General features: G+C 36.2%; 1 long non-coding RNA gene across 1 annotated transcript in view; it reads left to right on the top strand.

Moving 5' to 3' along the window:
- The window catches only part of LOC138718852 (uncharacterized), a 131675-nt gene that overhangs the window by 47772 nt on the left and 67522 nt on the right, over nt 1–16381 (top strand). The window contains exon 2 of the long non-coding RNA XR_011337149.1: nt 14851–14882. This is a non-coding gene — a long non-coding RNA (uncharacterized lncRNA). The remainder of the gene's footprint in view (nt 1–14850; nt 14883–16381) is intronic.

The following is a 16381-nucleotide window of genomic DNA, read 5'->3' as shown; positions in this document are numbered from 1 at the left end:
CCTTTTTTTTTTTTTCTGAAAAGCCTTGTCAGATTGAATGGCACAGATGGTTGGGTTGGGTAGTGCTGTTTATCCTTCTAGCCTTAGAATTTCTCAATATTGGAGTTAGTCTAATGGTTATTCTTCAAAAGCCCAGGCAGAAGCAAGAACATTCCATCATTCTGCCTCCACGTGCTCATCAAAACACTTCTGTCATTGGAATAGAACACCATAATTACATGTTAAGGCTCCAGGGCTTTAGCCAGTTCAGGGTTTCGCTGGGTTCAGCGAGGATTAGTTTCAAAACCACAAGCAATGAAAGACATTTTTTCTCAGCATGGGTACTTGTCTTCCCCAAGACTTTCTCTGATTCAGCTTGGACTCAATGGGACAGCTTGGACTCAATGGGACAGTGAATGGGTTCATCCAGTACCCTTGAAGTAGCGTGGAAAATCCTCTATTTATGTATCTGACCGATGTCTCTTTCTTATAGAGCCAGAATCATGCTAATAAGCAGATTTACAGCTAGAAAGCAAAAAATAATTTTAATTCATCTTATCTGGTGTAAGGAGCCTTGATAGAGCAATAAATAGAGCCTTGATAGAGCAATAAATAGTTGTGTTCTTCAGCCCAGGATACAGACTGCCCTCATGGGTTGCCCAAGCATATCTAATTTATTGCCTCTGCCATTAACTGTTTAAACTCCTGATAGAGCTGAGGGCTCTTCCATTTTCTGCTATTTTACAGGAGTCCAGTCTCATGTGCTTATCCTACACTTACTGACTTGTAGTTTACAGCAGGTCAGATTAGGAGATCTAAGGGTTCCCACTGGACTGTGACAATACAGTTCTAGTAAACATCCATAGCACGCTCAGAGGATGCAATTCTCTTTGCGCTAGTCATAATTTGTTTATTTTTTCGATTGTTTTGTTTACTAACTTGAGCACATGTGTTTCATTTTTTCCACTTACAATCATTACATGTGCAGCAGTAAAATATGGAAAAAGGTTGACTTTTCTAGTGCCTAAAATCTCTGTGTTCTTTTTGCTTTTCTGCACTTTCTCTTCTATGAGGGCTTTTTACTTACTAAAGTGTTTTAACCATCTGTGAGAAAATATAGTAGCTGTATTTCAGGTTTCACACCTATGAATTTTTCTAGAGCTCCATGAGAGGGAATGTTTGCAACTGGAGCTTTTGTGAATAAGCAATCCCTATGTCTTGTTCAACTCCATTGTTTGCATACTGTCCTTGTTCTGTCACATGGTGGTAACCATAGAACTATACTTAAAATCTTTAAAATTAATAAAATTGCATACAGAAAATATGAAAAAGATCATGGGTTATATGTGATGTCTAAAAGGTAACTGAGAACTTCATTGGCAGTTTGATTGATGGTGGCACTACTAGTCCGGAGAAGAGACTGGAAAATACCTGCACCATGAATCAAAACTGAAACTTTTGAAAGCATATCTCTTTCTCTCCTTTTGCAGGAATTTCTTAATATCAGGTCAGTAGGGCAGAGGGGAGAATATAGAGAATAAGCTCACAATTAGGGTTTCACCTCTAGCATTGAATTTTTAAGCTTATACTTCACTTAATGCAGGCTTTAAGGAAGCAGGTTTTTGTCTATGCAGTAAATAGTGCAGTACTTATTAACGCATGCAAGAACTGTTGACACATATCCACTATAAAATAATTCTGTATTGGTATTTCACCTAAAGTATGGGAACTGGTACACTAATTTGAATATATTTCAGGTTTTCCTATTATGTGCAAGTAACCTGAGAAGAAGGTGTTGTACAGGGAAAATGATGTGTAAGCACTGCTGGAAACTGAGGAAATAAAAAAAAAATAAAGACTGCATAGGAGTAATGAAAAAAATGTGGTGAAAAATATGACAATTGAGGAGTGTCAGGGAGTGGTAAAGGTTACTGATACCTAGTGGAATACATGCTGAAGTTTTTGCCTCACTTTTGGGAAAAACGGAAGATAGTATCAGAACAAGGAGGAGAAACAGACACTTAACGCTCCACACCTGGTGAGACTGTCCCAGAAGAGGATAGTCTTTAATGTGCTGATGACTGAAATTCATTAAATTAACAGATGATGAAGACTGATTAAAATGGATCATTTTTGTGATAAACAGAAATAACACATTGTAGATCAAAGGAACAGAATCACAATATCATAGAAGGATTGAATATGGCAAGGACCTCTGGAGGTCATCTGGTCCAAGCCCGCTGCTCAAGCAGGGCCACCTGGAACCACTTCCCCAAGAACATATCCAGACAGCTTTTGAATTTCAAGGATGGAGATTTCATCATCTTTCTGGGCAAACTGTCCTAGTGCTGTCACCCTTACAGTAACAAAGTGTTTCCTGATATTCAGAGGGAGCTTCCTGTCTTTCAGTTTGTTCTCATTGTCTCTTATCCTGTCACTGGGCACCACTGAAAAGATTCCCTCCTCTTTGCACCTACTCTTCAGGTATTTATATACATTGATAAGATGCCTTGGGCTCCAGTGCTTTGGAAGCATGGAAAAGGGGATCTACTTATGAAAACGCAACTGTTTCATCTTATTTATCACTGTAACATTTAGTTGTTTCATTTAGCTCCTGTCCTGTATAACTAGTTGTGAATTAACACTTATTTCCAGAAACTCCTTGTAGATGCTTTTTATTTTTCTTTTCAGCTTTTTTCCCTTGCATTTTTAAAAAAATACATATAACTGGGTGTTCAACACAGAGTTTAGAGTAATACTTAAGTCGCATTTATTTCAAGCAAGGAGCTTCAGTATTGTACTCCAGAGATAAGAGGTAATAACTACCCCAAACCATCTGATTTTCATGCTTTCATCTGAAGAACAGGGTAAGCCATGGTATCAAAGGTCACAGGTCACATACATACATTAGTTTTTCCATTTAAATAGGACTAGTATGTTATAATGTAAACTATTATTATTATTATTATTTTTGTTTTATCTGTGTAAAGTGAGCAACGTATAGTCAAGCCTGAGGGATCATTCAGGCTCAGTTGCAATGGAAACAATAAAACAATGTTGGAGGCTGCTCAGACATTTCTTTTTCTATGTTTTTTTTGAGAATGTTTAATATGGAATGATTTAATATCTTTTTATGTCCTTAGATCATCCTAAACAAATTTTCTTAATTTCCTGTAGAACAAATATGTATCTTTCTTCCCTCATTACTCAGTTATTTCCCTTAAAAATTCTATCATGTTTTTTGAATTCATGGAAATTTTTCTCTGTCTTTCTGATAGGAAACAGTCCAAAAATTTCTCAAAGACCTGTGGCCCTAAACCAATTTCACAAGCATTTATGTTTTGATTAGCCTGAAATTATGCCAAAAAGAGCAGTCTTTCTTGCTGTTTTGTCACTCATTATCTTGCAAGCATGTGTGTGATGTACTACTTTGTTTAGAAATGCACAAGTAAATTTAGGTTTATGTTTATATTAGAGAACACGAAGCTGAAGAAATACATCTTGCATTTGAAGTGCAATGTTATGAAAGTAGTAGCTCACTTTATGGTCCCCATCAATTCTCAAGAAAGCTCTGCACAAACCACAGAGAATCTGCTGTACTGTGGTAGTAGAAAGGGCCATTGTGTTTGAGGAATAAAGCTGTCAGTCGCATTCTTCCCCTCTTCAGTACAGACAACTTTAAAGAATTTCGGTATTCAGCAATAAAGAAGGAAAAGGGGCAGAACTTTTTTCTTTTAACTTTTAATCTACTCATTCCTTTGGAAAGGAAGAGCATATATAAGAAGCTCAAAATATGAATTTTATTCTGAGACAGCTCTTATAGCAAAAAGAAATCTTTTCTTGATCTCCAAGGAATAAGATAATGTTGTAGTAGTCTTACTCAGGCAGGGGAAAATGGGTAAAATATGTACCAACAATGCAAATGAGGTGCAAGAAATTATGTGGATTTAAAAATGCACATTCAAACAGAAGAAGTGTCCACAGCAAAAAACAGTAAATGTTTTGAAATTTGAATTTCCTATGCTGAGAACAAAGGGAAAAATTAAAACAAGGAAGAATAAAAAATACAGGAAAAAAAAAAGAACTAATTTTAGAGTGACTCTGAAAACAGACAAACACGGTGTATGGATAAAAATAACACCTGAAAACTCTAAGCTTAACTTTATTTAACACCTATTAAAAGCATCAAAACTGAAAGATACAGATTGAATTATAATGTTAAGGGTATATGGAGTACATTACTATACTGAAAGAGACAGTGGCATACAAAAGGGCTTTAAAATAAAGTTTTACTATTTCTGTCAAAAAGAATCCATTATAAGAAAATTTAGGGAAGTGAATGGGGTATTTTTTCAAGGCAATAAAATACAAATATATCACAGGATCTCTATTTCAACAATAAAGTCAAGACAGAAATAAAAAAACAGCAAATCCTGAGAAGTCTACTTCTGTCATCTCCCCAACAGGCACATTTTTGTATATTACGGACAATCACATAGCATGAGAGACTTGAATGACAGAGAAATTTTGGACGGAGAATTCTGGAAATATTTTCCCTGGTTACGTGAAAGAAAACCAGAGAAGGTAGTACATGGCTCAAACAAGCAGTTTGAGCTTAAATTTTAGGATGGAAAAAAACCTAAATATTTTATATTGCATAAAATCCTTTACCAGACATACAGAGAACTTTTTTTATGTTAGCAAATGTGAATGTACTTAAATTTCTTCATTTTAGTGTTGTGTGGTTCCCAAGTGTCTTTTTCCTGATTAGACCATCAGATATATACATATATAATTGCAGATCTATGCTGACTGATGGCTGTTTACTCCTAGAACATGCAGAACATGGTAATATTTTTCACAGACAGAAAATAAATCTCCACAATAGGAGTATTTTGCATCCTAGTTGTATGCTGAAGATGTAAGTGTTGTTTTGTCTTATCTTTAATCTGCTAGCAAATTGTGATCTTTCTGTAGTTATCCTACTGCTAGATAGCCATCACCTGTAATATAGATTTCTAAATGCTGTGTGGAAACAACAGTGAAATTTGTTAACAGTAGCAGAATTTAATTCCCAATTCTCATTCCATTTATCTCTGTATTTTTAAAAAGTCCCACTAGTGAGTTCTTTATGTAATTAATCATGTTGACAGAGTTCAAAGCAGATTTAAATGTTGGTTGTGAAGTTGGTGAACTTTTGCTTACTGTAACTCTGGTGAAGTTAACAGAGGACTGAATGTGCCATGGAGCTCTTCAGTGTAATACCTCACAGGACTTGATCCTGAGTTTATAAATCAGTTAGCAGACATTATTTTAGCATATCTCTAGTGTTTACTGCTAAATATCTCCAGATTGCTGCTGGAGAGTGTATTAATTTTTTATTTTAGCATTGCAGGGAATACACATACTCCAACAAAACCTACTAAGCATGGGAATGGTATTCTAATCACTTAAGAAATACTGGTGGACTTCTGAAACTTGATGTGATAACATCTGTAAAATCCAACTTGGTATATACATCCTGGAAGTATACTATTGCAAGCAGATCAGCAGTAACATTTTAAAGATCCCACAAACACATGGAGACACACTGTAATCATAGGAGCTGCTCACTGTAGAAGTATTAGATAATACATGCGAATCTGCGCAGAATCAAGGAACTAATTTAGTATTATGGTCACAAATGCTAAAACTACATAAAGCACCAGTCTCATAAAAGTTTGTGTCTGTTTTCTGGTGCATGATGGCATAGAAATCAGTGGAATGTAAAGAAGCTTGTTTTCTTTCCAAAACAAAAAATTTAGAAAGTGATAAAAATCATGACCATGTACTCCTTTAGACAATTTGATATTGATTTGGTACATTGATATTAAGAAATGAAAATCAGCAGATACCAAAGATACACTGATACCATGAGAAACCATGTCTTTGACACCATCTCAACTTATTTTTTTTTCAACTTCTGTATTGGCAGTTATATCCAACTTATCAGGCAAGCCAGGAGTATAATCTTTGTAATCATTCCAGGATATTTTTTTTTTCATTTAAACATTGTCAATTAAGAACATTTGATCATTCTGTCTCTAGAGCCTCTCACTGAAAACACTAGTTCAACATGTTACTCTTCACAGAAAATATGGTAGCTGAAAAGACATACTAGTGCCTAAAATGCATTGAAGCCTGCAACATGTAATAGAGGGATTGTCTCTATTTTAAGGCAAGCTAGAAATTTCTTCCAAGAAATGTTCTGGGTTTACCTGAAAGCCACATGGGATGTCATTTGCATGTGCACAAAAAATGGTGGTATCTCTGAGGCATTAAAGAGATTTCAGTCACTAATCAGTCATAACTGCGGCTTATTTATTTATATTTCCTTGGCATTCTGTAATAGTGTCCATTTTACAAGTTTTAATCACAGTGGACTGACATGAGACATCAATTTAATAGTCCTAAATTTGGGCATATTATGCATCAAGAAACACCATTTCTTACTTAATTTTCATATTTTATTCTAGGAAAAAAAATATTCTAGGAAAGCTTTAGGTAACTTACAAGATACTATCATCAATGAAGACAGACATTGTATATTGTTTTGATAAGCTATGTAACTTACAAGACATTATAACAATGCAGGACTAAATATAGAAGATAAATAAGGAAATTGCAAATTCAAAACCAGAACCAATTGCAGTATGCAGATGATTGGCTTTCTTTCAATTAGAGAACAAAACTAACATTTATCTTGAAAATTACTAAGGAAATCAGTTTTTCAGGTATTACTGTGAATTTTTTGGAAAAAAATACATTTTTAAAAAACTAACTTGTTTTTTTTCCATTTGCAGACCTTTCTGTCTATGTGTGATTACTATGCAGTTACTATTATGCTTTAGTTGCATTTAGGATGCTGTAAGTGCTTAAATGATGGTAACTTTAATAACATAAAAAAATATTTTATCTGTACCAGGCACTAGTGGTTTGTTTTATCTACAGATTTATTGCATTGTATATCACTCTGTTTCTTTTAGGGAAGAGTGTAGTGAAAGAAATGAGACTTTTTTTTTTTGCAAATTGTTCTAATTCTCTCTCCTACCTCTTGTCAAACCTCTACTAAGGCTGTAAGTTGACTGTAAACTCTTGCAGGACTTTGAAATTCATCCATTTGTGTCAATGTTTATGAGTATTACCAGCAGTTTAAAGCTAAGGTATTTGTCAGTTCTGAACCTGGCCTTTGCTGATCTGAAAGCCAGAGGGCTTTGCCTTTTGTTTTGCTCCCCCTCAGAACAGTCCCCTGTGCTTGCTCAGGCTTCAGAGATGCCAAAGGCTGAATGTTTCCTAGTCCTGCTGCATTGCTAGGCTCACTGAGTAGATCTAACTCAGTGAGGGTTTCTTAGCGTTTTTGTGAACAGTAACGAATCTTGGAGAAAACCCTATGCACAGCAGGTAGAGGTGTGACTATTCACACAAAAAAAAAGAGAGATAGGGGAAAAAAAGTAGAGAAATTCTCTCTATCAGATATGTAAGTTGCAAGTATAGGTTCCTGACATGCTTTATAGGTCTTCAAGCTTCTTTTGCTTGTGTATATCTGCTCCTGGGTTAGTCTGTGGTAGCTGGTGTAACACATGTGGCGCTAGCAGTTTGTCTGATTCCTGGATAACCTGCTACACTCAGGCTTGCAGTGGCCTTGGATCACCCCAATGCAGCCAGGTACTATACCTAGCACATCCTCTGGCTTCCTGCTCTAGGCTTGGGAAAGAGTTTGGACAAGCGGAGAAGGCAGCTGCACTCAAGCAGTGTTTCTGTTTCTAGATCCTTCTTCCTTCTTCTTAGCAGTATGAGGATTTCAGAGAAATCTTTCTGCTGTTTCTGCTGTTTCCTAGCTAGAAAGCTGCCCAGAGGAGAAGGACGTGGGGATGTTGGTTGATGGCCAACTGAACATGAGCCAGCAGTGTGCCCAGGTGGCCAAGAAGGCCAATGGCATCTTGGCTTGTATCAGAAACAGCATGACCAGCAGGTCCAGGGAGGTTATTCTCCCTCTGTACTCGGCACTGGTGAGACTGCTCCTCGAACATTGTGTTCAGTCCTGGGCCCCTCCCTACAAGAAGGATGTTGAGGCTCTGGAGCGAGTCCAGAGAAAAGCGATGAAGCTGGTGAAGAGACTGGAGAAAAAGTCTTACAAGGAGCGTCTGAGAGAGCTGGGGTTGTTTAGCCTGGAGAAGTAGACCCTGAGGGGAGACCTTATTGCTCTCTACAACTACCTGAAAGGAGGTTGTAGAGAGAAGGGAGCTGACCTCTTCTCCCAGGTGACAGGGGACAGGACAAGAGGGAATGGCCTCAAGCTCCACCAGGGGAGGTTCAGGCTTGAAATCAGAAAAAAAATTTCACAGAAAGGGTCATTGGGAACTGGAACAGGCTGCCCAGGGAGGTGGTTGAGTTACTTTCCCTGGAGGTGTTTAAGAGATGGGTGGATGAGGTGCTGAGGGGCATGGTTTAGTGATTGATAGGAATGTTTGGACTTGATGATCCAGTGGGTCTTTTCCAGCCTAGTGATTCTATGATTCTGTGATAAAAAGTCTGAGTTATCCCCTAACTATGTTTGAAAATGCATATTCTAAACAAGGCTCTTTGGACTTAAATTTCCATAAAAGTAACAAAAGCATGTTAATAACTGTAACAATAGCTAAACAGATGTTTATCTTCCAGATGTAGTGATATTTATGAACATTTTACAGTTAAAAAGCACTATAGTACATGCAATGAAATTAGAAAATACATTATTAATTAAAAGGCATAGTAAAGAACTTAGGTCTTGTCCATGTAAATAAACCTCTAAATTTAATAATGTCTATGCAGGAAAATAATAATGTCTATGTATTAATACTGACATTGCATTGGGACAGAACAGGACAGTGCTGGAGAACAATTATTGCCTGTTCATTTAGGTTATGATGATGTACTGATTCCATTAAATGCCACTGATAACAGTTTTTTTTTTAGATGTAGTACAACATAGCATGCAAGTAAGGTCAAAATCAAATGAATAGCAAATAAAATTAATATTAACTAGTATTCAGTTGAATCATCTGAACATAAAACAGTCCACCTAATACAAGTCTTAAAACACAAGAACTGAAATGTTTGATGTATAAATACATGTATAGTATACATTGAGTTTTAATTTATAGCAATAAGCTTCCACTTTTATTGAAGCATTTAGAAGAATGAGAAAGGATCAGTAATCTATAGCTCTATATTATAAAGGACTGAAAGGAAATCCTAAATAAACTTTTGGCATTTAAAAACTTGCTCTTATTTTTTTCTGTTTTAAAGACTCTTTAAAAATTATCAGGTTAATTCTTAGCAGTTATAATTATTTCTTATTAAACATAATGCTATCAAAATTTTAAATATTGCTATGGGTTTACATCACGTTTTTCTGCTACACCAAAAAATAATATTGTAAAACCAGTACTTTTCTTATCAAATGTATCTGTTCTCAGCTATGTCAGGCCCTTTTAGTGATAAAAGCAAGTTTCTGCTATTTTATTTCCTTTACTTATTGATGACTCTATAAAGCCAAGAATTTGACTTGACTTCAGTACAGCCAATTGAGAAAAGAATTTCTTACCACACGAGAAGTAAGACATTGACTTCTTTGTGTGACTCTTGAGTACAGAAGTATTGCAGGTGCCTAATTAGGAGAATAGAGGAAACGAAACAGAAAAGACTGATGTTTTTAAGATATATAGCTTAGTTTTCCATATTAACATATTGAAAGCCCTCCTCAGGACATGACTTACTTCAAAAATTAAATCAGATTGCTAAAGATCTTGTCCTGTTGAGTTTTGAAAATCTTCAAATCTTCTTGAGCAATCCATTCCAGTGCTTAACCTTGTAAAACGCTGCCTCCTTACATATAATGAGAGTCTCCTCTATTACCACTTGTGGCTACTGTACCATCCCATTGCTGTGCAACTCTCAAGAAAGTTGGGCTCCATTGCTTCTATTGCTCCTTTTCTGGTACTGGCAGACTGTTATTAGACCCAAGCAAAACAGACTGCACACATGCAGGCTCTCTGTGTATAACAGATCTTCCAGCATCCAAACTACCTCAGTCTCCTCAGCTTGTTGGAGTTCCTCTGAATGTCATCCAATCCCTACAGTGCATTAAACACTCCCTGCAATGTGGTATCATCTGTTAACTTTCATACTGTCCCATTGTTAATGTTGTCAATGAAGATGCTGAATAGTATCTGGACAAATATCAGCTCTTGAGAAATGTGGTTCCCAGAGTCTTACAACCCAGTCAGATTTCCAGTACCTTATAGTCCATCTAACATTAACTTGTTAATTTGGCCATAAGGATAATACAGCCTTGCCTGCTCTGTTGGTTAACAACTGGTCATTTCAGCATAGAAGACAGGTTGGTCAGACAGGATTTTCTCTTGGTAAATCCATACTTGCTATCCCAAGTCAGCTAATTGCTGTTCACGAGCCTAGAAACCTTTTCTAGGAGGATTTGCTTTATAAATTTGATAGGGCTTCAGGCAAAGATGAACAGCCTTGTAATTCCGGGAAAGTTCCTTGTTACTTTTCCTGGACATGGTTTGCCATTCCCTAGGGAATTCCTCTGCTTGTTTAATAGATAGCGAGGAGTATTTGTCCAGTGATGGCAGTTACTCCACTCAAGACTGCCAGATGCAGCCTGCCCTATTTTATAATTCCCCAGTTTACCCATATATCTCTAACAAGGTTGAAAGAATGAGAGATTGGAAGAATGGTACATTTTATCAGTAGATTGAACAGATTTTCTTAAAAATGATTGAAAGCCAGTAATTGAAGTTTACCAAATAAAGGAGCATTAGCTACCAAGGAAAGTAGCTGATAAACCATTTCTTGAATACCTTAAAGCAAAACGAGTACCTTCCTGGACTACGTGCATATGTAGTAAGCCTCAGTCATGCACCCTCAGTGCATATGTAGTAAGCCTCAGTCATTAGGCTTACTACAGAGAGAGTGGAACCTTTTGTTTTGTCTTGCACATTAGTCTCTTATTTAATTGTTCCTTCTTGGTTAGAATCTATGGAGTTGCCATTGCAATCATTTTCTCAGATGGAACCATTCTTCAGTATGTTTGATTTAATGGTAGAAAGAATCAGAAGAGTAAACCAATAACAATAGTTTTTTCATGTTATACCAAAAGAGAAATTACATTCTGCTTTGTGAAAAACTTCTTTCATTTTGGAAGATGCAGGATCAAAAGCAAAGTACTTTAACAAGCCTTTTTATGGGAATAAAGCTTTATATGATGTGTCTTTCCTACAACGTTAGTGAACAGATGGATAGCAATCGATTATGTGAAGAATTGGGGCACTAAAGAAAATGTCATTTTTTTCCCCTACCAGCCATTTATCTATTTAATTCTTTGGGAGAACAGAGGAAATGCAACTAAATGTTCTGTTTTAATTAAAATGAAAATAAATTTATTAGTCAGGGAAACTCTGTGTTCTGTTTACGCTTTGGGAACAGAGCAAACATATGTCTCCTCTTCATTGTTTGTCATCATCTAGCATAAGGTTATTTCTTGTTGCCTATTTGTCCTATGGAACAGATCAGAGTAGTGATAGTCTTCATTTTTATCAATTCTAAAGAACTCTAGTAAACAGTAGTAAGTAAACAGCAGAAGAAAAGCACATCCTGAGAAGCATTCTAGTGGGTGTTGTTTTTAAAAAGAATCTAAATACACGGCAGTCATAAAATTTCCTAAATATGAACATATTGGCTGGTGGAACTGGAGCGTTTCTTCAAGACTAAACAGGTAGAACAGAATGAATTTGTTTTTTAACTCAGTTGTCTCATTACCTGGCTAGAGAAATACAAGGCAGGGGTGGAGGGAAGCTTCTACTTTGATGGTATCAGATATTTATCTTCACTGGAATTTTAAAACTTTCAGCAAAATATTGTGATGTCCCATTTGCACTAAGCACACTGGAGGAGGGCACATTGGCACCAGGCTTGGCACTGCAGAATAGAAAGCATGCTAGTCCTACATAGTAGCCCTTAGTAGGGTAGGAACCTTATCGGCTACAGTGTATTAAGGCTGCCTCTGTGGACTACATGTTCTACAGTCTTGTTTTCTCCTTTGACACTTCTCAAAGTTTACCCTTTGTTTCACTTCCTGTGAGTTTCTTCCCCTTCCAGAAATCAACTGAGATTTATCCTTTTTTATTCTCTAATCAGAAACTAGGTTAATCCAGTTAATAGAAGCATCAGGATTAGACATTAATTGATTCTACAACCTTTTACTAAACAGTTGTCCCACAAGCTACACGTTTCAGCAACTAAGATCTCAAATAGTTCAGTAATTTTAAAAGTTCAAGTTCAGTTCTATGTTACTACTCAATATAATTACAAATTATAACTAGTGTAAACCTAGTGCATACTTGTTCCCTTGCAGCAAAGGCCAACTGCATCCTGGTTTGCATTAAGAGGAATGTCACCAGCAGGTCAAGGGTAGTAACCCATTGTCTCTGTCCTTGTGAGACCCATCTAGGGTTCTGAGTACAGTTCTCATCTCATCAGTACAAGAGACATATGCATGTAGTAGAAGAAGGGCCATGTAGATTATTAAGGGATCAGAGCATCCATCACATCAGGTGAGGCAGAGAGCTGCCAGTGTTTGGCCTGGAGAAGAGAAGGCTATGGGGAGGTTTTACCAATACATATAAATACTCGATGAAGGTGTAGGAATAAAGAAGAGGAAGCCAGACTCTTCTCAGTGGTGCTCACTGACACAATTACTATATTTAAACTTTTTCACTGTGAGGATGATCAAACACTGAACAGACTACTTAGAGACGGTGTGGAGCCTCCATCCTTAGAGACTGAAATTCAGAGTCTGACTGCCCACAGCCCTGAGCTACTTGCAGCAGTTAACCCTGCTCTACCTAGGAGCTCATAGAATGGACAGTCTCTGGAGGTCCCTTCTGATCTCAGCTACTCAATGATTCTGTGAAAAGAATTTTACATTTTAAAGTTGCCCATCGCATACATTTTTCGCAAGGAGTAGAACAATATGTGGGCACATCCCAACGTTAGAAAGAAGTGGCAAAAAAAGAATAGCCAGTAGCACATGCAGAAATAGTAAGGGGGAGGCAAAGAATACTCTTAAATTGCAATGAAGATTCTACACTGACAAATTACACATTTTTTCCTTAACATAACTTCAGCATGTTTCAATACCATGGTTTCAGTGGAAGGGTATTTTAATAGAAATCGCACCATCATCTAGCAATATTTTAGAGTCCTCTTTTTTTTGATCTGCTCTTAGCCTGCTGAATGCTGAGTCTAAGAGAAGCCATTTTTTTATCTTAGTAAAGATGAAAAATACATAGTATGCCCCTGAAATAATGTCCTTTAGGATAATATTATTAAAATACTATATAATGTCCAAGGAGCTTTTACTTGTTAGTATTTACCTACCTCTAAGCAAAAATGTATTAACGCTCCTGTTACAGTGGGGAAGAAAGCTGCATCTCTTTACTGACTGTAAGAGCCATCAAATTACACCAAACACAATATTCACAATTTGAAATTCGACATCTTTACTGTAATCAGCCGATGTATTATATAAAAGTAGGGTATCTAAACAACCATTTGCAATATTCCAGAAAGAATCTTGATCTGTGAAGATGTAATAACAGTGTGTGAATGAACAAACAAACAAACAAAAAAGTATTTTTGTCTGTATTAGTTTCAGAAACGTAAGGGTAGCTTCCTTACCAGGATTCAACTTATAAAAATACTGCCTATTACATGTAAACATTATACAGTTACAAGGAAGCATCCTGTTTTTACAGTGGTCACTGCATTATATACAGTTATGGGGTTATATTGGTTTCCTAGGAAACATCCCAATCAAGCAAATTTCTTGATTGAACAGTGCCTATTGTACATGCTAGTGCGAAATTCCATGGGACGGGCAGAAAGATCTACTGATGTCTGAGTCAATCACTTCATTGCCTTTAGCTGAGTCTTCTTTGTTGTTTTTCCCTTGGTGTTTGTGACACAGAGACAGAGAAACTGGAACAACGCACTATTCTTTTGTTGCCCTTTATATATTTTCCGTGCTTTCCTGCATTTGGTGAGGGACTGATTAGCTCAGAGTTTCATGGTAACAGGTAGCAAAATGGCAGGTATTACATTGTTTTTTCCAAGTCCTGTCAGCATGTTTTACCGGTCATTTCATACAGCACTAAAGGCAAATGACTATATTATCACAAGTTTTCTGTGACTGGCAACTGTTACTGGCATCATACATCTAGGAACAGCTGTTGTTGTTTTATTAGAAAATACACCAGTGATGCTTAGTGTAGAAGGAGCCAAGGCAGTATCAGCAGTGTTGCCATTCCCTTTGCGATTAGTATTGTGTAGAATTTGCTAACCTGTATTAAAAATTTATTTTTTCTAATCAACTATTTTAATTTTTTAGAGGAAATACATGGTTTAAAGAATATTCAGAGAGACCATATGCGAAATGAATTGCCTTAGTAATATACCCTCTGAATATCTGTGCACATTACCAAATTAAAAAAACCCATAATATACAGTTGGAGTGATCTGGGAATTCTGCAGAGAGTTTTCACCAAGAGAATGAAGATAGCTCAACTGTGTGTTCATCCACTAGATAGACTTAAAAATTTCTGTCCCACCATTTTGTATCAGAAAATGTTTGGGTAAAAATGAAAATGTTGACTGCTGTGATCAACCTCAATATGATTTTCTACTAGAAATCTAAAGATATAAAAGTAACAATATTGTGAACGCATTTAATTTCAAATTTATATTTATATTTTTATGTTTTAGTATTTTTAGGTCCTCTTCTACATAAAAACAGCAGTGATATGGTGAGTCAAGTATGTCCAAATGTGATGCATCATCAAACGATATACATTATTATTATAACCTACCTGACAACTTTTACTTTTAAACTCTCTTGGAACAACTGTTAATTGCTTTTATTGAAATATATATAGATAACAGTTTCTAAAGAACTGTTGTTACTTGAGCTTATACAAACTGCGAAGAAAATTCAGTTCTGCATATTTTAGTAGTTTTAAGAGTATTTATTAGTAACTGTGTGAATGAAAAATGCTTATCGAAGAAGAAGAGAAACAGTGACTGGAAAGACTTGTCATTCTCGGGCATACTGCTGGGACTGGTTCTTATGCACTTCAGCTGAGAACAAAAATAATTATTTAATCTAGTTTAAAAAAAAAGAAAAAGAAAACACAAGCAATTACACACCAAGTGTTAACTGCTATTTATTTTCAGAGTTGGTGCTATTCGTTTTCATGCATTGTGAAACTGGTGACATGTAATGGTAGAACACTTCATTTTACCATTTAACTCTAGGAAAAGGGAAGTGTTTTGTAATTTGTTTATAAGACTGGAAAGTTGCTGCTGGGAATAGAGGTAACTGGAATATTCCCTGGTGCTTTTGAACAAGAATGTGAAAAATCCCAGTATAATTGTTCACAGTTTGTGAGCAGAGGTTCTTGGCAGCCACTGTGTTCATTTTCATTGATGGCAGCTATTGGAGTACATGTGCCTAACAAGGAAGAGCTGGACTGAACTTGGCAACATCTTTTTCTCAATACCAATGGAGCCATTCCTAAGGTATCCAAGGTATAGGAAATTTGGAACCTATAAATAACCTGGATTTTTCATTACTTTATGTATTAATGAACACCTTATTCTTTTTATAAAGTTACCTGCAAGTTGATCAATACACGTTTAGCATATCAAGCACCAACAAAGAGACACTGGGTTTGTGGGCATATCTTATAGACGATTAACTGGAACAGTTACCTAACAAAGTAAATTTCAACAGCAGCAGAATAATAATTTTTTTTTTCTCTAATCTGTAAAAGCTTTGTTAATTTATGGTACAGCTATATAGGTTCCTCTGTAACTAGTCCACTTACTTTTCAGTATTGCTCTTAAACATATAAAAAGTTCAGAAGTTGGGATACACAAGAAAAGCCCCTTCTTTTTTCCACTCCTTGTAATCTTTATTACAAGCTTTCAGGTCTTGGAAGCAATTTGCAAAGTTCTGTGTTTTGATATACTGCCAGAATTGTGTACTGGACTCCTGAGGTAAACCCAATGCACACAATGACTTAATAGGTTATACCCAAAGTCCCCTGGAATTCCTCTGGCAATACTGCTGCAGTGTCAGACAATAATTTCTTTTTGAGATGCTTTTCATGAGCATCTTTTTCCTCATGACAAATCCAGATTCTTTTAACATTCATACTGATGAAAGAATTGACCTAACATCAAAACCACCAAATCTCAGTATTTAGTCTTGAAATGTAGACTTAAAAGAAATGTCAGAGTTCAT

This window comes from Phaenicophaeus curvirostris, chromosome 3 (genome assembly GCF_032191515.1).
Source record: "Phaenicophaeus curvirostris isolate KB17595 chromosome 3, BPBGC_Pcur_1.0, whole genome shotgun sequence".
Taxonomy (NCBI): Eukaryota; Metazoa; Chordata; class Aves; order Cuculiformes; family Cuculidae; genus Phaenicophaeus; species Phaenicophaeus curvirostris.
Note: the sequence above shows the minus strand (reverse complement) of the source record. Positions and strands in the feature narration are given on the sequence as shown.